Source organism: Cupressus sempervirens, chromosome 3, assembly GCF_028749045.1.
Source record: "Cupressus sempervirens isolate cs-2001-9-10 chromosome 3, ASM2874904v1, whole genome shotgun sequence".
Classification (NCBI taxonomy): Eukaryota; Viridiplantae; Streptophyta; class Pinopsida; order Cupressales; family Cupressaceae; genus Cupressus; species Cupressus sempervirens.
Genome location: NC_143120.1, coordinates 820,162,780 through 820,184,577, shown reverse-complemented (window position 1 = coordinate 820,184,577; position 21,798 = coordinate 820,162,780). Strand labels below are relative to the sequence as shown.

Below are 21,798 nucleotides of genomic sequence, written 5' to 3'. Positions count from 1 at the left end.
AAGTTATTTTAACTAAATACCATGATATCATAACTATAGAGGAGAAATTCTAGAGGCAAATATCTAGGGATCCTTGGCTTAAATTAGGAGATAGGAACTCAAGATTTTTCCACATCACTACTTCAAAACATAAAGTATCTAATTGAATATGAAAAAATTATCTCATTTTTTGGAGTTAAAAATTCTAATAAAGAAATCTCTAAAGAATTCATTAGGGTTTCTTCTTCTTTTATCTTGAAAGACAATTCTCTAGTCCTAGAAAACCAAGAAAAAATATTAGAGAAATTTCCTACCATTCTAGATGAGGAGAAAAACAAGTCTCTTGTGGTTATTTCGACAATTGGGAAAATCAAGGATGTTGTTTTCTCCCTAAAGGGGACAAATCTCTTGGTCTTGATGGGTTCCTATTGTTTTTTTTTTTTTTTCATTTTTTAAGGAAATTGTTAGGCAGGACCTTTGTAATGTGGTCAAGGAATTCCTTCGCTCTAGACTCCTCCTTAAGGAAATCAGTTCTACTTTTATTGCATTGATTCTGAATAAAGGTGGAGCCTCTTTGGTATGACTTTAGACTTATTAGCTTATGCAACCTTATTTATAAAGTGTTCTATAAAGTGTTGACTTCACATCTTTTGGTTTTTCTTTCCTCATTGATATCTCTAAAGAAAAAGGTTTTTGTGCCAAGTCATTAAATCCTAGATTCCATTGTCAAAGTGCATGAGTTTATCCATTCTATTGAATGATCCAAAACTATTGGTTTCCTTCTAAATCTAGATTTCTCTACGGCATATGACTGTGCGGGCTAAAATTTTCTGCTCAAAATTTTGAATTCTTTTGAATTCTTTGATCATTTTGTTTAGCTTATGTTTTATCTTATTTTGACCTCTTTAGTAGCAATTCTTGTGAATGATTCTTCTTAACATTTTTTAAAGCTTGTTAGGGGATTAAGACAGGGAGATCCTATTTCTTCGATTCTTTTCATTTTAATGGTTGAATCTCTTGGTCATGTCTAGAAATATGGTGTTGCTTTCATTTTTCTAAAGGCATTGAAACCTTCTTCTCATAGTTTGACCTACTTTCATGAATAGTTTGTAGATGATATTGTTATAGATGGTCATTTCCCAAAATTTTAAGATAAAGACCTAGGCCTCACTGATAATCAAGGTGAGTTTCCAATTTATTTTACTTTGTATTTTAACCACCTCAATTATGAGTTGTGAGTCACCCTCAACAATAAAAAGGGGAGACCCTATTGAGTTGGCAACCTTAACTCCCCATTATAGACACATGGCCTCCACAACATTATTGGTATTTCATTCACAATTATTAGCATAGGCCACAATGAGTCTACCTTTTTTGTCATAAATTATTCCAGTAGCAACAAAAAAGAATCTCCGTGTTGAACCATGAAAATTAAGTTTAACCTAGAAGGTGGGGGGGGGGACTTCCATTTGACATTCTATCTAGCAAAAAAATTGGTATTATCATATTTAAAAATAAAATCTAAAAGACCCCATTTTTCAGCTAGAATCTAGTCACTATTGGTTACTTTCTCAATGTTTGGCATGATGTGGGTCATTACTTTTATAATTTCTATAAGATTAAGAAGTAGGATTGTAATCATCAGAAGTATTTCTTCGAGTCGTTGCCACATTGGTAGGATTTAGACAAGCCCTCGCATTTTCTTGGGGAGATATTAATCTATTGTGATAAGAGGAGCAAGGAGGAGCTACCATATATAGTTGGGGATGTTTTTTCAGAGGAGGGAAGGGATTTCTATTGAAAATTATATTTTAGTGTATCTATTTTTCCCTTTATATATCATTTGAGTGCTTATAGTTTTTAATTTTTTAATAGTTATAACAAATATAATGAAGTTTATTACATGCTAAAGAGTAGAAATATCAAGATTTCTAGTGGATGTTCAATACATTAATTTCTATTGCCCTCTTAATCATTTGTTTTGACCACCACAAAATTAGTTAAAAAAAATCTAAGGTTTATTAAAAAATTTAATTGAATATCCAAGTAGATAATAGTATCACTAAAAATCAACAATTTTGTTAATTACTAAACCTTTTCCTAACTATTGTATATATTAGAGAACAATTATTGTTAGTAACATTTAGACCCCTCCCCCTAATCATGATAGATATCTATATCTTAATTTCTTTTATATCTATTTAGATAAAATATTAATATCTAGGATAAATATTATTAACAAAAAAGATAACTCTTAAATATTGTTTATTATCTGTGAATATATAATAGAAAACAAACATTCTTACTAACAATTAGACCCCTCCTAATCATAATCATGTTATATATTTAAACAAATTATATACACTCTTAAATTTCATATATTATTTGTGAGAAAATTAGAACGAGAGGTTTATAACCTTTAAATTGTGAAAATATTATACATAATGCTAAACCATATATTTAGCAACTTAACAGATTAATTTTTAAAGAGTTTTATATGTTTAAATAACTATACAACTAAATAGCTACCATCTTATTCTCGACTTATAATGTGAAGTCAAAATCAGCTAATGTCCCTAATCATTTGTGGGCTCTATTCACTTTTATTATGGAAACCTAACTGATATATGTTTTCTTAGACTTGTTGAGATCTCGAACACTTGCAGTGGTACTAAAGATCATGAAACATGGTGGAGAATTTCAAGACAAGATTATAGATTGCACTATGAAACAACTATAATTAATTCTATTATTTTTCTATCTAAACTAATTAATAAATTTTAAATCTCATGTTATTTTCACTCTAAAACCTTACTTAAATTTAGGATCTATTTTTTTTTATCTTAAATAAATTTAAAAATTAAGAATATAGATTGCATTATGAAACAACTACTATTAATTCTATTATTTTTCTATCAAAACTAATTAATAAATTTAAAATCTCATGCTATTTTCACTTAAATTTAAGATCTAATATTTTAAGCTGAAATAAATTTAAAAATTCATAGAAACTCTTACCATTAAATATTTTGTATAAATCTAGAACCGCCCGCTCTATTTTGAAGGAAATAGGACCCAGCCTTATAATGTGAAATCTCAAGGGAAACCTAACTGATGTGTTTTCTAATGCACGGTTTTCAAGTTCTTACACTTGTTGAGATCCCGAACACTTGCAGCGGTACTAAAGATCATGAAACACAATGGCAAATTTCTAGACAAGATTACAGATTGCACTATGGAACGGCTGCTAGAATTCTGTAAATGTATGCTTCTCCGCGAGATTTGGAGAAATTCCCTCTGGGTGCATGTTTGTTCCCTTGTGGGATCGACGAATCGGCGGGTTTAGCATGTAAAGAATCTCGTTTACAGTTAGAGGCCGATCTTTTCAGTTTTTATTGTAAGGTAGCTGATATTATTTGTATCACATCGATACGAATGGCTACAATTAATCAGTGGTGCAGATCAACCGCCAAATGATAACCCTACCTAGATCCCATCACCTTAATATTCGCACATGAATAATATATCACCTGAATTTAGAGAGGGCTGGCTATCTAATATCTATATAAGGGAGCTCAAAGTCATAGCATGGGATGTAACCATCAGAAGTTTTCCTCTCACCGATGAAGATCAAGATGGCCGCTACTCAAGCTTTACAGCTCTCCCTCGTGTTAATAATGTATTTATTTTCCTTGGAGTCCGAAATAGTACTGGCGAGATCAGTCGGGAATTCTCATGTGCTAATTAATGTAACGCATGAGTCTGGAAATGGTATGGAGAAGGCAGAGCACGTAGTTCAAATGTTAGAAAGGTGAGCATGTTCTAGAATTTTTTATCTCCTTTTATATATCTACCATATATATATATTGGTGCAGAGCGTCTTAATGATTTAACTTCAATATAAGCAGGAGTTTGAATGGATCAAAGGTGGGGTCGTGCGGAGCCGGGAACCCCATTGACGACTGTTGGCGTTGTGATTCTGAGTGGGCTAAGAACAGAAAGAGGCTTGCTGAGTGTGCCATCGGATTTGGCAGAAACGCCATTGGAGGTAAGAATGGCAAGATTTACAGAGTTACTGATCCCGATAACGACGACCCAGTCAATCCTCGACCCGGCACTCTGCGCCATGCTGTCATCCAGACGGAGCCTCTCTGGATCATTTTCGAGAAAGATATGAATATTCAGCTGAAGCAGGAGCTGATCACGAACAGCTACAAGACTATTGACGGTAGAGGAGCCAAAGTCCATATTGCCAACGGAGCTTGCATTACAATACAGAATGTGAATAACATCATCATTCATGGAATCCATATCCACAACTGCAAACCTACGGGAAATGCAAATGTGAGGAGCTCACCCACACATTATGGGTTTAGAACTATGGCTGATGGAGATGGGATTAACATCTTTGCGTCAAGATCAATCTGGGTGGATCACTGTTCGTTGTCAAGCTGCGCAGATGGGCTGATCGATGCAGTCATGGGGTCCACTGCTATCACCATTTGAAACAACTTGTTCACTCAACATGACAAGGTGCTGCTGCAAGAGATCATTTTCTTTAATTTCTTTGACACTTGTAACACTTGTACATACTGTATATATTAAGCTGTGTCAATAACGAGCTATACCAATCTCAAAGTTAAATATATAGATCGGTTTCTTTTCCAGGCGATTCTCCTTGGACACAGCGACGAGTATACCCAAGACGTCAAAATGCAAGTGACAGTTGCATTCAACCACTTTGGAGAAGGGCTTGTTCAGCGCATGCCCAGGTTTGAACAAAATGATCTTCGTTAAACTAGATGAGGGGCTTTTTATCCATCTGAGTGTGGTATTCATATTGTGATGCAGATGCCGACATGGGTATTTTCATGTGGTGAACAATGATTACACAAAGTGGGAGATGTACGCAATTGGTGGAAGTGCAAAGCCCACCATCTACAGCCAGGGGAACAGATTCCTTGCTTCTGACTCCCACAAGGAGGTAATTAGACTAGAAAGATCACGTGTTCGTGTGACTAGTTATAATCTAATGCAGGTATTCAGACGTAGAAATGGACTAATATAAGTATATAAATGTGCAGGTGACACACCGGGAAGATTCAATGGGGAATTGGAAATCAGAGGGAGATATGATGTTAAATGGGGCATTCTTCAAAGAATCGGGAGCCACGGGGATGTCAAACTATGCCAAAGCTTCGAGCATAGAGGCAAGGCCTTCCTCCTTTGTGCCTTCCATCACTGCTAATGCGGGTGTTCTAACTCTCTAGCTTCCCAACCATCGTCACCACATGACTCAATTTAAGCTTCTCACTTATTTTGCCTCCTTTCGACGTCGAGATTCTCTCATCACTTCAGAGAAATGACTGAATAATACACCTCCCAAATTTCAAATATATCAATAAATTCAGTTCATGTTGCACAAATTCATTTACATTGAAAAAAATGGAAAGCTGAGAATAGTGAAATCATGCGTGAATAAAAGGTACAAACAAAAAATCATATTGTTCTTGAAGTATTGATTGAGATAATCTTGACTAAGTGTACATATTTCATTTATGTACTATTGTTTAATATGTTTTTAATATGATTTTTTAAAAATTGGATTTAGGTTGATTTATAATGGTTTAATAGCATATATTTCTAATATATAATCCTACATCTTATTTATAATATTGTAAACTCTTTTTCCTTTGATTTGTTAAATTGAATATTATTGATTGTCAAAGACTCGAGTTTGTAGAAATATTTTAGAAAGACAACTAAATTGTAAGGTCCACATTCTCTAGTGTGAACTCTTCTAAAAAGAAAAATAGGTGTCTACTCGCCATAAAGATATGTGGGTATTGATTGTAATGCAATATTTTAATTCTGTTTAATGTGTCAAATAAAAATATTCTAATGTTAATTACAAATATGAATTATTGGTCAACAACTGCTTTAAAGTCAATTAATTTAAACCTCGATGTCTTAAAATGCCATAGTTAGATGGATCATTGCATAGACATTGCAAAGTAACCTACCAATGGTAACAAAAAATTGTAAGAGTTTGTGTGTTTATGTGTCAAAATTCAATTTTAGTGTTAGATATAATCAATGTGAATTTGGTCTTGAATATTATAGCACGACGGTCCAGACAAAAGGACATGGAATATAGGAATCATGAATGAATGTATGTGAATGCAACCTAGATATCCAAGGGTATCATTAGAGCATGTAAATATTGAACAAGAGAGGGATCTTAGATAAGCTCTTTTTATTTTGAATAAATAACAACGAATGAGTTTAGATAAGAAATTAAATATAATTAATGATAAAATTACTCAAGATATGGCAATAGAAACTATTATAGTTCTCCAAATCTACTTTCAAAGTACTAGCATTTTAAAAAAAAAAATCTATGTTAAGGGTCTAAATTGAAATGTTATTTTTGTACTTTAAATTTATAGCATATCATCTCACATAAAACTTATAATATTATATTTTTTATATTTAAAATATAATTTTAGTAAACAATTAGTTAGCACCACATCTTTCATGTCAAAAGAATTTATTGATTTTCTAAGTTTACATCTTGAAATATGGAAAACAATAATACTCTCCTAGCTATTAAATTTATAAATAATTATCTTTTTAAGGTATAATATTTAGACTAAAAATTAGGAGGGAGATATACTTCAATATTTAGAGGATGAGTGCAATATAGATAAATAAAATTGAGAGCAAGGAATATAAAATAAGATTAAGAAAGGAAGAGTGATATGCCATTATATAAAAGGTTGGACACCTGTCATGCCCTAAATTATACAAGGCAAAACTCAACCCAATTTTTTTTTGAAAGTTGAACTAAAGGTAATATGTGTAGACCTACATTTAGCTATGAATGTTCTATCAAAGTATAGGTGCCTGGGATAAACATCTCGTATGCCTTGAGAATATAGGAAGGTTACTTTAATCAGTCATTGAATTGGGGAGAATTAATTTATTTGTTGCTGTGAGAGAATCTTGTTTAGTCCAATTACTGTATCTCAAGTTTTCTAGGGAGACCAGTTAGTTTCTAACAATCATTGAAAACACAAGAGGTAGATGATGTATCATTTCGAGTTTTCACACCCTATCTTTAAAATTAAGATATTTTGTATATGAATGTGAAAGTGTTATATAATTGTCCTAGATTTTTTGAATTTAGGTTGTCTTACCATATATGTCCATAACCTTAACATGTTAAGTTCTATGTCCCATTTTTCTCTTTTATTATTATGAGGGTACAATTGTTTTAATAAATTTCTTACATTTTATTGTTTATTATCTTTGACTTTTGATGTCTCATGACTAGGTGCTACCAACTAGATTTTCTTAAAACTAATACAATGTAAAATCATGTACTCTAACTACCATTCCGCATAAGTTTGATAAATAATTAGGGTTCCCTGCATTATTAGAATAGGAAACACATCATTACAGTATTAGTGATCTCAATTAATGAAAACCCTTGATTGTGTCTTTTTTTAAAAATTACATCCTTTCATATGTTAGGTACTTGTATGTCACATTGACATTATATAGATGATTTATTAGAATAATTTATTCCAAATGTAATTTTTATACATACCCCTCTTTATTTATTTATTTTTAATTATTCATCATCATTATTATTATTTTAAAATTATTTTATTAATTAATTATGTATAATTGAATTTAGATAAAAGCTATCATATATTCCTAAATCATCCAACCCTAATACTCATCCTAACTTGCTCTACTAACACATGCCTTTATCTACTATATTGATTTACAAAAAAACATTACTAACAACCCTATAAAACAATTAGCATAACCCCCCTATCTACTAACTCATCACCCTATACAATAATGTTGTTGGCATTATGATACATTTTTGTCATTAGTTACAACACTTATTAGATTCTGAATGCTTACCGAGCTCTCACCGGACATTCCTTTGTAAGCCAAGCTTTACCTAGTTCTCAGTGTTTACCAAGTGATCGAGGTGAACAAAGAAGTCAGTGTTTACCGAGTGATCAAGGTGAACAAAGCAGCCAGTGTTTACCGAGTGTTCGAGGTAAAGAAAGGAATCAGTTTTGACCAAGTGAAGATGTACTTAGTATTGACCGAGAACTTCGTGATAACCGATCTCCTGAGGTTATCAAGGAAATTAATTTTATCGAGCTCAGATGGTTATCAAGGAAACTAACTATCACCGAGTCACAAGGTTCTATCGAGTGTTTCCTTTGATCACCGAGCTATAGTTCAGATAGAAGTGTTCACCGAGTGACATCTCTTCTACCGAGTCTCCAGTGGTTACCGAGTTCAGAACTACTCGAAGTGTTTAGTATGAACCGTGCCTTCACTTCTACCGAGTGCATGACGATGCCGAGTAATGCAGTGGACGCCGAGTATCAGAAGGACACCGAGTCAGTTCAGTGAAGCCGAGTTTTTACCTTGGGCCGACTTTGTATAGAGATTTGCACTTGTTGTTTTGGCTGACCTTGCATGTATTGTTTATTTGGATGGTATATATATGCAATGTATTGTATCATTCAAATGTAATGGTAATGAATGAAAATGTGAAAGTGTGAAAGAAATACATGCGTCCGAAAGTATGTGTGCTGAGTTGTGAAGGTATTCAGCAAGGTCAAGTTTTGGAGCAGAAAAGTTTTATCTATCACATCAAGGTGAATCAGAGCATAGCGGATCTTATCAGCAATCAGTTGTAATCAGATCCACTATTTCATTCTAACAGGTGAATCAGTTTTTGTAAATCCTTTAACAAGGTAGACTTAACAGTCTTTTGTAAATCTCCTAACAGAGTGCACACTTTATTGTATGTTTGTAAATCCTCTAACAAGGTGGATCTAGCAATCTTTTGTGCTCCTAACAGGGCAGATCACCAGAAGTGGTCATTGTAAGCCTTAACCGGCCAACTTCATACTGTAGTAATGAAGCTTTGTGGGTTTCATCCCCACCCCAGTTTTACTTTCTATTTGGAAGGTTTCTAGGTCACCAAATCTGTGTGTTCAAGTGTTGCAAATGATTTTGTTTCATGCTTACAGTAGGTTACTTGGATGAATGGTGAATATATCAGTATGTAGTTTTATTGTTTGGAATTTTAAAAGTTACTGATTCACCCCTCCCCTCTCAGTAACTTGTCATATCTTGAATATTTCCAACAAATGTAATCCCCAAAAATAAAACATTAATACTTACCCATAACATATCATTACTATACTATAATATAACCGCAAACACTAATTCCTACCCCAACACATAACATACCCCTATCTAAGCTCACATCCTCACATGCAAATTTCTAAGCCCTAGTCTCATGTGCCTCTTTTTCTCTTCCCAAGGTGGGGTGACAAGGGTCCCATCCTTCCCTTGGACACCTAGGAGACAACATGTCAAGTGGCCAGCATGGATCCTAATGTGAGGTGACTTAAGATATCAAATTAGACATGGACCACTTCCTAAACTTTAGTTTCTCCTCCTTAGGCATGATATGGTTGGGTGTAGCGTAAGACTTATACTTACTCACATTTCCAAAGAAGAAGGTAGGTGCCTAGGAGAAGGTTGCTGACATGTGTTAGAACAAAAGGTCATTATCATTGCCTTTAACCTAAGTCCAAGGTGTGGCTAAAGTATGCCCACCTAGTGGAGACAACTACCCCCTTTTTCCATGGTAATTTTTTTGTTTGAACATGGCATCTTTCACTCTTTAAAGGTGACGCCTAGGTAATATAGATCCATCAATATTTAAGTTTGGTGTATATATATTATTCTTTATTTTGCTTTGGTTCAAGTGTTTTGGATTTATATTTTCTTTTACTTGGTTCAAATTTAAATGTGAACACCCCTCTACTCACGTGACCACACTTAGAGGTGGAGTTTTTTCATAAAATCCCAAGGTGAGAAAACATAGTTTAGGTACCTAGGTAGGTCCTTAGGTTAGTATATTATTATTTTGTTTTCTTTTTCTCTAAAGTAGTTTTTAAATTGTATCTTTATAAAAAGATTCTAGGTATATGCCTCTTGAATAACATATTGATTTGTAATAAGTTTCAACACATTTTAAATTTCCTCATACAATTTCTAGAGAAGAATGTGCACCTATAGCTCATGTTTATTTCCTTTCTCATAGATTTGGACTATGGATTTTTTCTCAAGCTAATTTTATTTTAATCCTACCATGGAATTTTATTGAACATGTTTGATGATGTGATGGTGTTATCTAACCTAGGAATTTGTTAGAATTAGAAATCCAAATGAAAAAATTTCATACACATAAAATGAACTATCAAAATATGATAACTTTCTTCCATTTCATAACATATGATTCTATAAATCAACCACCTATGTTTTGAATTGATTCAAACATATCAATAATTATCTTCCACACAACAACTATGAAGTATTTCTACCAAATGATTTACAATCAACATAAGAAGAACGGTTTCATGACATAACTTTTCCATAATATATCAAATCACATAGTGTGAAACTCACAATGAATATTTCCTTAGAGAGGCCACTTTGTTCAATTTCTCAACGTCACAATTTCAACAATATGCAATAATAAGAAAATTTATTTTTGCATCACATTGAAACAAAAATGGAGACTTAAGATCACAACATTTTGAGATAAAATGGTAAGATTTTTCTCTCTACACACAATTTTTAACATTTCCAAGAGGGAAACCCTAATCTCTTCATAGGAACCATCTTCTCAAAACTTGCAACCAACACAAAACTTGGAACCATGGAGGCTTACCTCCCATCTTAGGTTTTTTTGAAGCCACCCACCAAGTAGGGAAAACAAAGTCCAACTGGGACACACACACACATCACTTGTCAATGCATGAAACACATCACATAACACAAAGAAATCTCTCCCATGGCTTGCACATTGATTCACCATTGAAATCATAAAATCATTGGGTGAAGGTAGACTCTTCAAAGAGGAGATGCCATATCCATAATACAAACATGATATTGCAATTGTATTCTACCTCTCAAGGCTATCATAAAGACCTCGTCCTTACATACAAAACTCTTTGTATATCCAAAAACAACAAATGCATATGGCTTCAATGGAGCCCATACTCCATGAAATAAAGAACAACTCCTCATCATGAGGTAAATTTTCTCAATTGCAATGTTGAGCCCAACTAACCCCTTCACCCAAGACTTCTCTTCCCTCCCAAGGGTGAGTGAAGCCTTCACACCCATTAAAACTTGACATTCAAATAAATAAAAAAATAAAAAAAAGAAAATCAAGAAAGAAAGACAAGAAAATTACATAAATACAATACACCTTCACAACATTACAACACAATACCAAAATTTACAATACAAAGATTCACAACACAATGCATGCTCCCATAACAACTACTCCATGTTGGTAGATTCATTATATAAAGCTAAAAGAAAGGAAAGGGCCATGACATGAAAACTAACCTTGGTCCAAGCTATAGGCAATGATAGTTTTTGTAGAGCACCCTTAGTCTTCCTCCAAAACCCTAACTATCTCTAAACTTAGAGAGTAGGTGAACAACCCACTAGTTTTTCCAAGACTCTCTAAAAAGGCTTTCCCACTAACTATTTAGCAAAAACACCAAGCCACTTACCCTTACAAAATTCTCTCCCTCTAAATTTGCTATATTTGACTTAGTGGAAACATGGAAGAGAACACATGTGACAACTCCATTTTCGAATTGGTGGAAGAAGGCATTGGTAAAAAAGCCCCCCTAGGCTATCTAGCCACTATCATGGTCAAAATTAGGTCCCTAACATGTTTTACTATCATATGGGTAACTCATTTTCACATAAAAGACACCTAGGGACCACCTAATGACACCTCAAAAACCTAGTCAAGTCTAAATTCGAATTTCCTTTGATTGTGACCCATCCTACCCCTTGTCAAGTGGGTTTACTTACTCATTAACAAGGTAATCAGTTTTAAGGTAAAATGCCACCATGACCAAAACCCTAAATGACATGTCATTACACACAAAACCCACAAGTGTCAAGTGATACATTAAAAACATTCCACATCACCATGACATGTCCCTAATGCATCTTTGTGATTTCAATTTCCACATATAAGAAAACTTACATTTATGAAGCAAAATACTTTCACAACGAGGCTTTTGAATCTTCCAAAGATTCACTTTGGCTTAACATTACTCACATAGGTTTAGAACTTGTTGCCCCCAAAGATTTTTATGGTTCCACTTCTTGCACATTAAACTTGAGAATCAATAGTCCAAGGAGGTCATATAAGATATATATCATATATGCATATAATCTCAAATGTTACATAATTCATATTAATAAAGTTCAATTAATTATCCTTTCCTGACCATGTCAATAAGTCATTCAAAATTTAAAAATAACAAAATCTGCATATCATAAATCATCATAGTCAAATTGACATTTAGCTGCATATCACATCAAATCCTAAATCATCATAATCAAATTAATATTTTGCATCCATCATAATCTAATTTCTATCCTATCATAAAGTGACACCCATATGTGTTTGATCATTCGATTCACAATATCAGGTTCTTAGTACATATCATAGATGCAAAATACTACTGAAATGTCAAAATCAATAGATAAAATAGGCAACTATCCATCTATGTCTCGAATAAATGTCAAAATATCAAAGTCCTGAATATTAAAATGGAAGTAAAAATATTAATGCTATGATGGATCGGGGTGAGATCTCACAAGACCTGAGAAGGAGATATAATTAGAATTGGAGGGATCTCTCTCTCTCTCTCTCTCTCTCTCTCTCTCTCTCTCTCTCTCTCTCTCTCTCTCTCTCTCTCTCTCTCTCTCTCTCTCTCTGTGTGTGTGTGTGTGTGTGTGTGTGTGTGTGTGTGTGTGTGTGTGTGTGTGTGTGTGTGTGTGTGTGTGTGTGTGTGTGTGTGTGTGTGTGTGTGTATCCTATGCACCATATATATCTCATCCTATTTCTTTGTCTCATATATACTAATATTTTCTATGGAACACTAAAAAATAAAATTTTTGGAGAGATATATTAAAAATTAAATGAAGATTGATGTATTAAGGAGATGATTGATAAATGATTAGGATGGAGGTATAAATTTGATTAATATCTGATGTACACAAACTATATTTCCACATAGGAAAATTGACATTGAGGCAACCACATGGAAATAAAATTTACCATGCTCTCCAAAGTATGAGAATTAAAAAAAACCCTTGTATGAAAAAAATCATTTTTAAAATAGAGGAAAAGAATAGAAATCATGTAGACCCCCCTAAATGAAAAATATCCTATGGTGATGTTGCATTAGGATGGAGGCATATGTTGGATTAATATCCCATTTTCTATAACTACATTTTTTCATAAAGAAGATGGCATTGAGACAAGAAAAATCTAACATGATTATTAAAAACAAATCAATTAAAGCATGTCTTAGATGAGTGAAAGAGTAGATTTAATGGAAAATTATAACACAATTCCAATTTACCATGTGTCAAATCGTTTAAATTAAGGAGTATTTTAGTTTTCATGAAGATATAATATATTTATTATAATGAATACTTTGATTCCATTTAACGTGTTGAATCAAAATATCTATATGCTCATTATAAATGGAAATTATTATTCAATAATTTCTTTATAGTCTATTAATATAAATCTGATGCCTTAAAATATGAAAATTAGATGGATCATTACATAGATGTTGTAAAGTGACCCTCCAATGGAAATAAAAAAATGGTAGGAGTTGGTGTTCAAATCATGGATGAATGAATGTGAACATAGTCTAGTAAACAATGAGAATGTTGCAGTATACCATAAGTATATAGAAATATAGAACTAAGAGAGGAACTTATGTGGACTCGTTTTCTTTTAAATAATTAATAGAAAATTATCATAGATGTGAAATAAAATATAGTGTTATGATAAATAATACTCATGACATGTCAAGAGAGAAAAATCTAGTGCATCAAATCTATTTTTAAAGTACTATTATTTTTTGAAACAATGTAAGTTAAGGGTGTAAAATGGGAGTGCAAAGAATACTCTTTTTTTGTTTAATATTTATAATATATCATCTCATGTACAACCTGTAATTAAAAAAAAATAAAAAAAAATTCAAATATCATTTTAGTGAAAAAAATATTTTTAGATTAAGGGTTAAAAAAATGTTTTATAATGGACTTGTAAACCCAAAAGTTATTACAACAAAAAAGACAATAAAGTTCCAAAGAAAAACAATGTTTTGAAACAACCAACACCCCCAACATAGAAACAACCAGCAAAGAATTACCAACACCAACATAGGATCAAACCTAACAAACTTACATAGTAAATGTAACACAAAAAACAAAAAAAATCTCCTCCTTGATTGCCTTGATTTTATTAGTGACTTCCTAGATGTCCTCCTTGTTTAGCTCCTTCCTATTGTATTTCACTTTCATATTGCTCACTTTGGTTCTTTTAGTACTCCTAGAGGAATCCTTTGTATGGTTTGGGTCGTCTAAATCAATAAGAAATATTTTCTTAGCATTCTACTCCACATTTTCCAAAAGCTTATTCAGAAATTCAATAGTCCAAAATCTCCTAGCAACTTTGTAACATGCCAAGCATGATCAACACACCAAACCAAGATCCCTTTTTATTTAGTTTATTTTGATGTTACAATTCTCCACTCTTCTCACACTTTAGATAAATGTGTCAATAATAGACTTCTAACATTTGAAATACATCAACAAAATAGAATAATATTGCACAAAATTCATTTACATTAAAAAAATTGAATATCGAGAATAATATAGTGTATAAGTAAGTTTTGTTTTAGAAAATAGAACATAAAAGTATAAAGTCATATAGTTCTTAAAATAATGAATAAGATAATCTTTGATAAACTGAAGATATTTCATTTATAATAGAATACACTTTTAATAGATAATCTTACATCTTATCTATCATATTGTAAACTTTTTTTTTCTTTTTTTGTTAGATTTTTTTAACCTTATTGATTGTTAAGGACTTGGTATTTTTTAAACTGCACTAGAAAGACTACTAAATTGTAAGGTTAATTTTCTCTTGTGTTAATTATTTTAAATAGATGAGTATTCTGGTCATCATAAAGATACATGGGTATTGGTTGTAATGTAACACTTTAATTCCATTTAATGTGGCAAATCAAAATATACATGTACACATTCATCATAAATGTGAAGTATTATTCAATAACTTCTATATTTAATTAATATAAATCTAAAAGTCTTAGCCACAACTCATATTGTAATAAATTGTAACTCATGATGCTATGAATGTATGTAAAAGAGTAATATCAATTATTATGTTATCATTTCTTTTAAAGTCCTAATTAACTATATATTATATTCTAACTTAGGAAAGTACCATATCATTTGATTGATGAAGAGGATTTGAAGAAAGTATGATGAAGTCAGAGTTACTATCATAAGGAATTCAACGGGTAATTGAATGAGTTGGACAATGATTATGTAATATTGGTTTCATTATTTTACAATCATATATTATTGCAATGTATTGAAGATCATAAGCTTGACAGAGTTAGAAGGTTAATAAATGGAGATTATATTTACTGAGTGACTATAGTATCTCTTGAATGAATACAAAATGGAATGAAGACCATAGTTTTTCCCAAGTGAGTCAGTATTAACCGAGCTATATTTTGCTTGAGTAAATGTAATGTTTACTGAGTGAGGGCCAAATGAACAAGATTGAGAAATTGGAATTTGAGGCTGACTTTTGATGTAAATTTGTAAAGTTTGACAAGGTTTATTATGCGAGTCAATGTTTGTTGCAAGATCAACAATGGTGAAAAACCAAGAAGGATTTGATGAAGGAAATTGAAGAAGGATAATGATGGACAGAAAGTTCTATATAAAGTTATGTTCTCTACGTGTCTAAATTTATTGTATGAAATTTTTTTGTTGTAAACCTAAGATTGATGATTTTTTTTAAGAAAAAAAAGATGAGAGGATCTAGAAGCATTGAGAAATACATTAAAGGAGGAGAAAATGGGAGTTTAGGTTTTTGATCTATTGAGCTAGTTCAAAGTTGATGCTAGAGTTGAAGAACTCATTTAAGGATGTCATGAAGAAAAAATTTGTTGATAGAGAAGGAAGAGTTGAGATGAGTGAACCAAACATAATATAGAGAAGAGAAAGGAGTGTGTGGTAGACAAAATCGTTTGAGTGAGTAAAAGGTAGAGAAAGATAAAGAAAAAAGATCTAATAAAGAAAATGTAGTTTTTATTCTTATAGATCACTTTATAATATTACTATTTAACTATTGTAGCATAAAATATTGGAAGCATCGAGTTGACCTAACAAGTTTGTGAAGTCCTATATGGTAACATTGACTCCTTGTGTTTGTAAGTCCTTTAAATCAAGCCACTCTTTTTAGTCCTAGATAGGGAGTGATAAGGTGTAGAGGATCTTTTGGTGAAATCCTCTAATAAGGTCATTTAAAAAAAGTCTATGTAACCTTTAATAAGGTAGTCTTCTAATAGACATCACTTCATAAGAGTGTAATTTTTGGGTTGTGATCCTTAGGTGATTTATCCCTTAATAGGGTTTCCACATTAAACATTGATGTAAATTTTTGGTGAATGTTACTTGTGTTGTAAGTTGATTTACATATTTTATCATTTACTGCAACTCGATAATAACTAAATTATCACTAAGTAATAACTGGAACTTAGTGATAGTCCATAATGCAAAGACAAATTTGATAAATATTTGGAAATAAGTTGACATATGAGTTAATTTTTATGTTGAATATATCTACTGAGTGATTGAATATATTGAAATTAATTTTGTTGATTTTTATGTTTCTTTGATGGTGATAAAATATTTGAAGGGACTGTGAGATAACTAGATATAATTAAGTCACCCCCCTCTCAGTTATATAACAATTTGGTATCAAACATTAGATTTCTTGTAGGTATAAGTTTAAAGGTACTTATGAAAAACATAAAGATGCATAAAGGAGAGCCACCAAAGTTAAACAAGGAGAACTTTTCCTCATTGCAAGATAGAATGAAGCATATCTTTGAAGTATTAGAAATGATGTCACACATTAGTTAGTGGATGAATATGTCACATTTGTTAGTCTTCTAACTACTAATGAAATGAATGAAAATAGGAATCATAAAAGTATGATGATTGATATTGCCTCTTTTCTCACTGATATTGAATTTGATGATAAGAACTATAGCACTACACAACAATGTGGGATAAAACAAAGCTAGTTTATGGAGGGGATGAAAAATTAAGAAGAGATAAAGATGAAAGGTTGAGAGTTAAGTATGATAACATGAGAATGAAATAAGGTAAAAATATTGCACAATATATGAACCAAATTAAGGTTGTTGTGAGTACAATAAGAGCTGATGGAGGATAAAACTTGAAGTCTAAAATTATAAGGAAAATATTTAGAATTTTTTTCCTATTTATGCCATCCAAGTTTCTATTATTCAAGAAGTAAGATCTATGCTCGGTAATGATCTAACACTTGATGGTCTAGTTGGTTAGATGCATGCATTTGAGTTGAAAAATTATGATAACAGTATGGTTACAATTGAAATGCATTTAAGTCTTCACTAACCATCAACAATTCAAAGAAAGAGAAGAAAACCAAAGAATAAAGTAAGTGCAAAATTGAAGATGATATAAATGAGATTGAAGCATTTCTTGTGAGATGTTCATTAAGAGGTAAAGGTAAATACAAAGTTAAACTACCCTTAATCTATTTCAAATGTGATGAGGTTGGTCACTTTATTGTTAAATGTCCTAATCAAGGTAAGTTTGATAGAATTGATAAGAAAGACTACAAGTATAGGAAGAAATGAGATTACAAAGATAGAGGAAATAAGTCATACTACATTTGCAGATATGAGCAGACTAAGACAAGTTTTGATTATGACAAGGAAAATGTTGAAATGGTCTATGTTGCAATCACAGAAGAGCCAAATGGTGAAAGGTATAAAAAATGAACTGCCCTTATTGCACATATTACAAAGAATAATTTTTGGATTATATAGTGGTTGTTCACATCATAGGACTAATGATCTAAGTGGGTAAAAGAACAAACATGTGTCACCCTTTTTTAAATGAAAAGGCTAACAAAAGTATAACTATTCACCTTAAATGACATAAAATTGGTATTATTATTTTGAATATGAAAGTGAAGTAAACTAATTAAATGTGTAGAAATGGATAAAGTTTAGGATTATAATTTTTAATAATTATTTGGAATAAGAATTGATAGATTTTCCTAATTTTTATGCATGATTTTTAGCTATTGAAAAACACTAAAAATTAGGGGTCTAGTTCCCATAACAAAATTATATGGAAATAAAATTATTCAACTTTGATTTCAGACTATGTTATAGATAACATACTTAGCTAGAACATTCAAAAATAAAAATTGGCTTTACACCTATATTTTCTCTTTTAAAGTGATTCAATTTTTTTCATAAATAGTTCTTTTCTATTAAAAAAATAATATACTAAGAATACAATTCACAAAACAGGGTTAGGGGATACAAGATTACCCCACAAATAAGTTCACATTGCTGTAGATAGAATCAGACACTATTAAAAAAAAAAAAACATATAAAGAAACCTCAAGTGGCCAAAGCAATGCCATTCGAGGTTGGTGGTTCATCACAATCATGAAAGCCCCAATCATCTTTAGGATTGGGGGGGTGGGCTAGGAACACCCTAGCCATCATTAGAAATAGCAACAAGATGATCAGTGGCAGCCTCTACATCTTTTATCTATGGCCACATAGGAGAAATCATCAAATCTAGGTGAGGCCATTTCCTAGAAAGCACTAAAACGAGGAGCTGGGGACCAGCCAAAGCCACCATGGGGTGGGCAAGCTAAGCAACACCTCTATCCAACATTGCCACCCTTATGGGAGCAGTGGTGGGAAGCCTAGGAGCGTAGGGTGTGTGAGTGGCAACCTGAGGAATGGTGCCATTGATGGCAGCCACAAGGCATCGATGTATCAGCCGAGGCATCTGGAGGAACTCTAGTAATGGTGTAGGGGGTATTTCCCTAGTGATTCAATAGCTCCTACAAGTGAGCCACCTCCAAGGAAACTTTGTTTGCTTACACATAAATATGCATAATTACATTATTATGAATGCATGCCTTAGTGTACAAGGCAGTATTAATATCCATAAAATCGTTTGTGAAAAGAAAAACATTCCTATCTTTCCATAGAGTAAAAAAAATTTCCATCTTAAAGGTATGCCAAATTTGGATGAATTTCCATGGGATTCTAAGGGAATAACCTAGAATAGACATGTACCAAGAAAAGGGTTTAGGCCTGAAAGACTTAAAAAAATCATGAATCCAGTGCCAATAATTTTGGACATGCCTACAAAACCAGAAGATATGCACGAAAGACTTTGGTTTCCCAAAAAAAGGGCATCTAGGATCAAGAACTCCAATGTGCTTGAGGCAAGGCCCTAGGGGAAGACCTCAAAAGGAAAAATACCAAGGAAAATGGACAATCTTGGGTTTTGTAATAACACTTCATATGGTATCAAAGCATTTTCTCCATTGAGAAAGAGAAGATTACAAATTCCATCTTTGATTGAGTGTGTCCATCATTGGAAGATGTGGTGAAAGCCATCTATAGCCCAAACATGGCTTGCAATTGGAGAAAGGAGTGGCAGAAAACCACTTCCAATCATGCCACCAAGGTCGAACAGACTAAATACCCACTTTATGAATTAAGTGAAGTGGAATTGAAGAGTGTAATAGATCAAAAGTTGACCGATCTGAATAGATAAGGCAGTACTATACTTGCATGTCTTCCCAAGATTTGAAACTCATGGTAACCCTTGAGAAGAGATCCTTGGGAGTTTTGATGCCTTGTTTAATAAAATGTAGACCACTAGCACCTTGAGTCTTGGCAAGGGGAATACCCTGAATGACAAATAGGGGAGACCACCAAATGTTCTGCTGATTCAAGGAGAAGCCATTGTGAAACTCATCCTCAACCCATTGAAGCGAAGGCTTGATTGCTTCCTAGGCCCCTTCCATATGCTCTTGATAACAAATGAACCCTGCATGGTCACTAGCTCATGCATGACGAGTAGGGTGTGGAAAACTATCCCTTTCCAAGCAAGCCTATTGAGGAGAAAGCTGGAAGATATGTAATGTCGAACCAAAATATTCTAAGCTTCATCTCCAATGATGGCATGAATAATTCGTTTAGCACAAAGAGCAAGGCCTTGTTTCTATGTGGAAAGTAGGCCAAGACCACCAGATTCTTTTGGGAGACAACAAAAATCCCAGGCACCTCGGTGAAAGCCATGATGATTGAAACCAAAAGCCCAGAGAAAATCCCTAAGCAATCTTTCCAATTTCTAGTAGGAGGCTTTGGAGGGATCCCAACAAGAAGAATAATAGACATGAGTAGCCACAATAACCTTTGAGAAAATTTGGAATTTTCTAGCATGGGAGAGTGGTTTCATGAGCCAATAATCAAGCTTCTTGGTGATCTTGGTAAGCATAGCATTCCAAAGCTCAACAAGAGAAGCATAGAAAGAAAAAGGAATGCTAAGAAAGTGGAAAATCTCCCTATGAGTAACCAATTTCCATTCAAACTAGCTAAGCCAATAAAGAGCTAGCAAAAATGAGTGTCAGAAGTATAGTATTTTATGCCACTGAATAGTAGATCCAAAGGCTTGACATAAGGTGTCTAGGCAACTTAAGGCATTGTTGATGTTTTCTTCATCCTCCAAAAGAGTAAGAAAGGAATCATTTTCAAAGTATTGAGTAACTAGGAAGATGATTCTGGCAAGGAAATGCCACAAACTAGCCCATAAGACACATAAAGAGCAAGAAAATAGCCAAATCCTTCAGTAGCAAGGACATAAACCACTGGTGCTAAGGGGAAACCTTTCCTGATTGAACAAAAAAGGCCAAAAGCCTTAGACTAGGACTTATTGATGGTAATGTAAGCATTAGCATTGCTAAAGAGCATCTCCACAAACTACAAAAAATTGGGACCAAAACCAAGAGCCTGGAGCATAGCCAAGATAAAGGGCCATTCAATGTGATCACAGGCTTTAGCAAAATCAATCTTTAGAAAAATATCCTTCTGATTGGACTTGCAAGCCCACTCCATTCCTTCCCAGACAATAATAATGTTGTCAAGAATATATCTGGACTTAATAAAGCCAGTTTTCTCAAGGTGCATAATCAAAGCCAATAGTTGCCAAATTTTGAGAGAAATTGCCTTGGCAATAATCTTATAAGACACATTTAGAAGGGTAATGGGCCTCCAATTGCAGATGTCCTCTAGATTGTTGGCTTTAGGTATGAATTTGATATTTCCTTTATTTATAATGGCTCAGAAGCTTTTAGTATGATAGGCTTCAAGATAAACTTTGTGCAGATCAGGACCTATATGCTCCCAAAGGTGTTTGTAAAATTCATAGGGAAACCCATCACACCTAGGGGATTTGTCATCAGCCATGGAGTAGACTGCCTCCTTAAGGTCTCAGAGGGAAAGAAGTTGCTCATAGAAAGCACATTGCTCAATCGCTAAGCAGTTTGGAGTAATAGAAATACTCTTTCTAAGAGCTTCCTCTTGAGCAACCGAATTTCCTTGCGAAGCAAAAATGTTCTCATAATGATGAACAAATGCTTTCAGGATGTCAGGGAGATTGGAAAGAACACTAGATCCTTGTTTGATTTTTCTAATCCCAAGATTGGTAGGACAACCTCAAAGAGCCTGGAAG

General features: G+C 33.0%; 1 pseudogene; it reads left to right on the top strand.

Moving 5' to 3' along the window:
* Nucleotides 1-3,240: 3,240 nt before the first annotated feature.
* Nucleotides 3,241-5,249, top strand: LOC149569303 (pectate lyase-like; annotated as a pseudogene).
* Nucleotides 5,250-21,798: the final 16,549 nt, after the last annotated feature.